The 7,378-nt window shown below is 39.2% G+C and overlaps 1 protein-coding gene across 1 annotated transcript in view; it reads left to right on the forward strand.

Moving 5' to 3' along the window:
• LOC128250638 (calcium homeostasis endoplasmic reticulum protein-like) overlaps nt 1-7,378 on the forward strand; it is a 36,329-nt gene that overhangs the window by 1,557 nt on the left and 27,394 nt on the right. The window lies entirely within an intron of this gene.

Consider the following 7,378-nt stretch of genomic DNA (forward strand, 5'->3'; position numbering starts at 1 on the left):
CTCTCTCTCTCTCTCTCTCTCCCTCTCTCTCTCTCTCTCTGCTTGCTGCTATTGTTGCTGATGCAGATTATGATGATGATGATTGTCATACAGTTCACTTCACCCCCCCCGTCATCTCTCTTCCACCCTACCTCTCTCTCTCTCCCACACACACAACTATTTCTGACTGTTGTTGTAGTTGTTTTATGGGTTCTTGATGTGTTTTCATATATTTTTTATTGTTTTTTTTTCTTCTCCTTTTTGCATATTGTTCTGATCGAAAGCACACTCCACCCCCACCCTGCTAGTTGTGATGGAGTGTTGGTAGGGGTGGATCAGTGGTGGTAACTGGTAATTGGTGGTGGTGGTGGTGGTGGTGGTGGTGGTGGTGGCTGTCATAACCAGCACCACAACACCATTAATGCCAATGCCTCTACCAACACAACTACCACCACCACCTCTACTACCACCAACACCTCTACCATCACCAACACCCCAACCATCAGCATCACCAACAACAACTCCACCATTAACACCACCTCTTTCAGCACCACAACTATCACCAACACCTCTACCAAAGCCACCACCTCTACTATCACCAACACCCCCACCATCAACTTCACCAACAACTCCACCATTAACACCACCTCTACCAAGGCCATCACCAACAACTCAACCATTAACACCACCTCTATCACCACTACCACCAACACCTCTACCAAGACCACTACCTCTACCATCACCAACAACCCCACCATCAACAAACACTACTTCTACCACCACCACCACCACCAGTTTCTGCATATTCTTCAAGCCAAAACTAAAATATCGTTTCTTTGCTACAATGTGCAGAGTACAGTGACTTCTTCATCATCAGCAGGTGCAGTGTTTTTCTGCAGTCACTGCACGTGTTCTTTGTTTTCCTGTAAAACAAGATTTTATTTTTACCTCTCCCTCTTTGCACCTGTTAATTGGTACATCAACAGGTGTTCACAACGGTTGCTAATTGCGCATTGCACTGCTAACATTGTTTATTGCATAACCTGCGCCGCCATTGCTATCTTACCCTTGCTAAAACTAGTGCAACTAGCATTCACAGTTCTCAGTTTCATGCACTTCATCTTGCTGCACTGCGGCTTTTGTTTTGCTGTTGCACACTTCCACCATTACTTCCTCTTCCTCAACTCATGCAACAGGTGCGCAATCTTGTCAGTGACTGTTTACTGCACTTAGCTACTTTAAGTGTAATGCATCTTTCTACACTGTGAATATGCTGTGTAGTGCAGTGTGCATAACATGGGTAAGTTTGTGTTTGTGTGCATGTGTGTTTGCATGCACATGCGCATATACTTGTCTTACACATTCTGCACTTTGGTTATTGATAGGAAGGGCATCTGATTGTAAAATAATGCCTCAGTCATATAGTAGTTGTCTTGGTTATGCTACCATGGAGAAATGGAGAACACACATGAAAACATATGGATGAATATATGTACACACACACACATACACACCATCATCGTCATTGTGAAACTTTCCTTTTTCCATACTGGACTGGATTGGATCATTCAACATAAACTCATAAGCAAGAAGGCTACAATGAACTCCAGTGTCTGCTTTGGCATAATTTCTACAGCTGCTGGATGCCTTTCCTAATGGCAACCACCTCACAGAGTATACAGGGTGATTTGTAAGATCATCAAGTATTTGTAAGACAAGCCTCCCTCCCTCAGCTGAGTGGGGGTATAGTATTGAGAGAGAGGTGATACTTAAGCAATATATTAAGCAATATATTATTCATCACTTAAAAAGTGAATGTTGCATTAGAACATACAAATACTGCGATATTTACCAAGAGAGAAAAGACTCTCATATGGTTTTACAGTATGTAAAAGCACATCATAGCTATTGCCAGTGGCAGACAATCACCATTATTTCTACTGCTAGGCCTATCATGTCATGTGATTTCAGCTTCTTTTGGCCTTGTCAGTGGTAGATACCAAGCAGCTGGAAATAGCAGTAACTGCTTCCTGCACTAGTGATATACATAGAAATACAAGGCCCTATCAGGTGCTGATGTTGCTAAGAGCCAGTGGGCCTATTTAAAAATAAACAGGGTGACAGAAGTAATATTAATACCAAAAGATAAAATATTCACCACTTGAAAGTGGATGTTGGGTTACAACACACAAATATCACAATATTTACCATAGGCACAGGAGTGGCTGTGTGGTAAGTAGCTTGCTTACCAACCACATGGTTCCAGGTTCAGTCCCACTGCGTGGCATCTTGGGCAAGTGTCTTCTACTATAGCCTTGGGCCGACCAAAGCCTTATGAGTGGATTTGGTAGACGGAAACTGAAAGAAGCCTGTCGTATATATATATATATATATATATATATGTGCATGTGTGTGTATATGTTTGTGTCTGTGTTTGTCCCCCCCAACATTGCTTGACAACCGATGCTGGTGTGTTTACGTCCCCGTAACTTAGCGGTTCAGCAAAAGGGACCGATAGAATAAGTACTAGGCTTACAAAGAATAAGTCCTGGGGTCAATTTACTCCACTAAGGTGGTGCTTCAGCATGGCCGCAGTCAAATTACTAAAACAAGTAAAAGAGTAAGAGAGAAAAGCTCTTGCATGGTTTTACAGTGCATAAAATCACATCATAGCTATCACTACTTCAACTGCCAAGCCTACCATATCGTGATTTCAGCCTGTTTTTGTCTTGCCAATGGTAGATGCCTCTGTTCTAATGCAAATGCAAACAAAAAGTGGTGAATATTTTACCTTTTGGTACTAACACTGCATCTGTTACTCTGTTTATTTTTTAATATGTATATTATTTTAGATGCAGTTGTGAAATGGATAACAGAAAAAAAATTACATTAAATAGTTATCACCTGTATATTAGTATAAATGTTACAAGTTTATTAATAACTGTGCTGTGCAAGAGACCAGTAAACTAGTCTGGGGTCTGTGGGAATTTGAAATTCCTGCTTATAAATTAATGTGGATTATGAGAAGTTCTAGACCTGAGGTTCTCAACCATTTTTTTTTATTGGTTGACCCCTTTCATTACTATTTTATTCTTGTGAACCTCCACAGCCATTCAATGTTTAACACAATTTCATAGATTCTTCTTTCAAAATTCCGATTTCATTTTCTCTCACATTAACTTATGCAGGTTGAATTGTGTAACATCTGTCTACTGTTTTAGGCCATCAGTGTCCTGAAAGTCTGGTCAGTGTAGTTTGTACCTGTAGTGTAGGTCAGTTTAGTAGTAGTTGCCATAGCAATGTTGATGTTATTAGCCATTTCTGCTGCTGTTGTTTTTGTTTTTACTATGAATGGATTGACATGGCTCGCTTCCCTCCCCCACTCCCTCTCCTTCTCACTCAAGAAATATGAATGTCACTTAGTCTTTTTCTGTCTGTGTGTCTGTCTGTCTGTCTGTCTCTCATCACCTGATTCTGAAGATATATTTGGTATTTTTATCACTGTACTTACTACCATTTTCTCCTCCTCCTCCACCACCACCACCACCACCCCAATATAAAACAATTTAAAACAAACATGATAAAGAGTGATAGTAAACAGTAGTAGTAGTAGTAGTAGTAGTTGTTGTTGTGATAATTTTTTTCTACTAAAGGCACAAGGCCTGAAATTTTGGGACAAAGGGTGCTAGTTGATTACATTGAATGTGCTTATCTGGTATTCATTTTATCATTTCCCCAAAAGGATGGAAGACAAAGTTGACTTCAGCGGAATTTGAACTCAGAACATCAAAACCAGAAGAAATGCCACTGAGCATTTTGTTTGGCATGCTAACACAGTTCTGCTTAGTTTGTCACCTTTGAAGTAGTTTTAAGTAGAATTTATAAAATAGACAACAAATGCCATGAATTTGGGAATGGGGCGTTGACCCTAGCATTTTGCTGCTACTTTATTTCATTTTATTGAGAACATTTTTTTTTATAAAGAAATTTAGAAGCAGCGAATGAATTGATGTGTTAGAGAAAATATAGGAAATCTCAAATGCAGAATAGCTGTAAAAACAACTTAGAAGATTAGATAAATACCCTTAGAAGATGGGGGGGAAAGTGGCCAACAAGATACTACAGAGAACTGAAACCTGTAACTGCTCAAATTCTGGCTGACAAGAGAAGGATGAAAGTTGAGCTTGGTGAGATTTGGACACAGAACATAAGGGGCCATAATTAAATATAAATATCACAAGTTTTCCTCTCATTCAAACAATTCTGCCATTCCACAGATTTTTGATGACAAAAGCAACAACAGCTTTGCATTCTCAGTTGAAATGCCACTGAGTTCAACTTTGCCTTCCATCCTTTCGGTGTGTCAATAAAATAAATACCAGTCAAGTAACGGAATTGATGAAATTGACTTATTCCCTCTCCACAAAATTTCAGGCCTTGTGCCTATAATAGGAGCTGACAAAATCTTTAGCACTTCTTCCGTCTTTACATTTCGTGTTCAAATCCTGCCTATGTTGTCCTTGCCTTTCATTCTTTGATGGTTGATAAAATAAGTACCAGTTGAACTCTGGGCTCAATGTAATCAACTAATTGCTCATTTAAAATTACTGACCTTGTTTCAAAATCAGGAAGGATTATTATTATTATTATTATTATTATTATTATTATTATTATTATTATTATTATTGAGAGAGCAGTGCATGGCATCAAAGTGACACTGGAGTAAAATATACGAAGCCCATTATACCCATCATGACTCCCCGTCTGATAAGGGTACACCAGGCACATGCATCACAACCATATGTGCGCGACAAGGTGATCTCATATCAAGATAAACAGCGCATGTCCTCGCAAGTGGGGCCCAGTTAGAATTTTCTTCAGGTCGAGTAGCCCATCCCGCTCAAAAGGTCCTTGAATAAGGTTTGTTTAAGAATGTTGAGCAAAACACCTATGTTTCCAAAGGTGAATTATCCAAACCCCAAAAATTCCTCTCAACACATGACTATGATGCTCCCCAACTACTTCTGCTCATGATCAGAGATGCACATATTGTCAGCCACCAAGGGATATGCTCAACTGGTTACGGTCAAACAACTGACAAGCAAATCTGTGGTATTGAGCAGAATATTTGCTGTAGCCCATCTTTTTATACCAAGACAAAACAATGTACATGACAACACTTCCAATCAGTTAAGATCAGAAGCCATGATAGCCACTGCCAGGTATTGTATCAGCATTGTTGTTGTTGTCATTGTTGTCAGCGGCATTGTTGAAGGCAGAATTGTTAGCACGTTAAACGAAATGCTTAGCAGTATTTTACCTCTTGCTATGTACTGAGTTCAAATTCCGCCAAGATCGACTTTACCTTCCATCCTTTTGGGGTCGTAAATTAAGTACCAGTGAAACACTGGGGCTGATGTAACCAACATCCCACACCCCAAAAATGGCTACCCTTGTGGCAAAATTTGAAACCATTATTATTATCATTATTACTATTATTATTATTATTATTATTATACATGCTATATTATTTGGCAGCAATGTCCTCTCGAAGTTAGGTGACAGCAAGTCTCCTCAAATCTCAAAAATCTTTCTTAAGATTTTTGCAGAATATAGAATGGTACTTTTCTGCTGGTTGACAATACAAGACTCGATTCCAAATATCTTTCAGTCTTTTAGGTAGCATTTTGAGTGTTGTGTCCAATTAATTACCACAGGAATAATTATTGTCTTAGTCTTGAACAATCTCTTCACTTATCTGGTTAGGTCCTGAAATTTCTCAATTCTTGTTTTTTTTTAAATTTCCTAATAACCTCCACTAAACAGACCAAATAGCTATGGTGATTGTGTTGATAAATACTATCCCCTGGATTATTCCAAAGTTTAACAAAGTTTGTCTTTGTCACAAAGAGAAGTGTTCCCAAAGTTTGTAATTCACCCATTTTCAAGAGCTTCAGTTCCCCACTACCATCATAATTTAGGCCAATTAGCTTATTGTGTATCAAAAGCAAGCTGTTTGTATTTATTATTAACGAGGACATCATTAACCACTTAAATAAGACCAGTTTTCTTAAGTGACAAGTAATATGGTTTCCATCCTCTGAGGAGAGGTGGGGATGTCCACAGTTGACACACACTTGTCCTTCATAGAAGTGGTACACTGAATAGCAGCCTTGTTGTGGTTGCTGTACATGTTATTGCTTTAATCTGTAGTGCATGGGGAACTAAGTATTACTCAGTTCTTTGTTGGTTCTGTGCATGCTTTGAGACACAAGAACTGGTTTAAATGCTAAAGGGTTAAAGCACGAAAAGCAAAATCAACCACAGCAAAACACAATGTTGCTAAACATTTTGTCCAGCATGCTAAGGAGTCTGTTAGTTCGCTGCCTTTGTTTGCAATTTTTGGTACAAGGTCAGTGATTTTAAAGGGAAGGGGCAATCAATTACACCAACCCAGATACTTGGCTGGTGCTTTATTTTACCGACTCCACCAAATGGATGGAAGGCAAAGTTGGTCTCAGTGGTATTTCATCTTGCAACATAAGATCCAGAAGAAATGTCACTAGGTGCAGGAGTGGCTGTGTGGTAAGAGGCTTGCTTCCCAACCACATGGATCCAAGTTCAGTCCCACTGCATGGCACCTTGGGCAAGTATTTTCTGCTATAGCCTTGGGCCAACCAAAGTCTTTGGTAGACAGAAACTGAGAGAAGCTTGTTGTGTGTGCGTATATATATATATATATATATATATATAAATATACACACACACACATATTTATGTGTGTATCTTTGTTGATGTAATTATCCCCCCCACCATCGCTTGACAATTGATGTTGGTGTGTTTACGTCCCTGTAACTTAGCAGTTCAGCAAAAGACACCGATAGAATAAGTACTAGGCTTACAAAGAATAAGTCCTGAGGTTGATTTGTTTGACTAAATGTGGTGCTCCAGCATGGCTGCAGTCAAATGACTGAAACGTGTAAAAGAGTAAGACTTTCAAATATTTATCAGCAACAGAGGCAATATTAATACTGGGAGGTAATATTTATCCCTACTTAAATGTGGAGGTTCTGTTAAAAGAAACTAAACTATACTGTGGCAGACACCATATTGGTTTTTGCTGCAAAATGCTTGCTTCTTTATATTGCTAGCGCTGGAGATAAATCTCCATCGTTTTCAGCACTGAGACCACCAGATCATGTGATTTCAACCATCCCTGGTCTCTTCAATGATGGACGCTCAACCACTAGAGATAGCAGTAATTGATCCCCACCCCACCCCACCAGCGATATATAGAAAAGCAGTGCCAGAACAGGCCCTGGTGTCATGATTAGCCAATGAGCTTGTTAAAAAATATTTATTAGTGACAGAAGCAGTATTAATATCAACAGGTAATATT

Source organism: Octopus bimaculoides, chromosome 23 (assembly GCF_001194135.2).
Source record: "Octopus bimaculoides isolate UCB-OBI-ISO-001 chromosome 23, ASM119413v2, whole genome shotgun sequence".
NCBI lineage: Eukaryota > Metazoa > Mollusca > Cephalopoda > Octopoda > Octopodidae > Octopus > Octopus bimaculoides.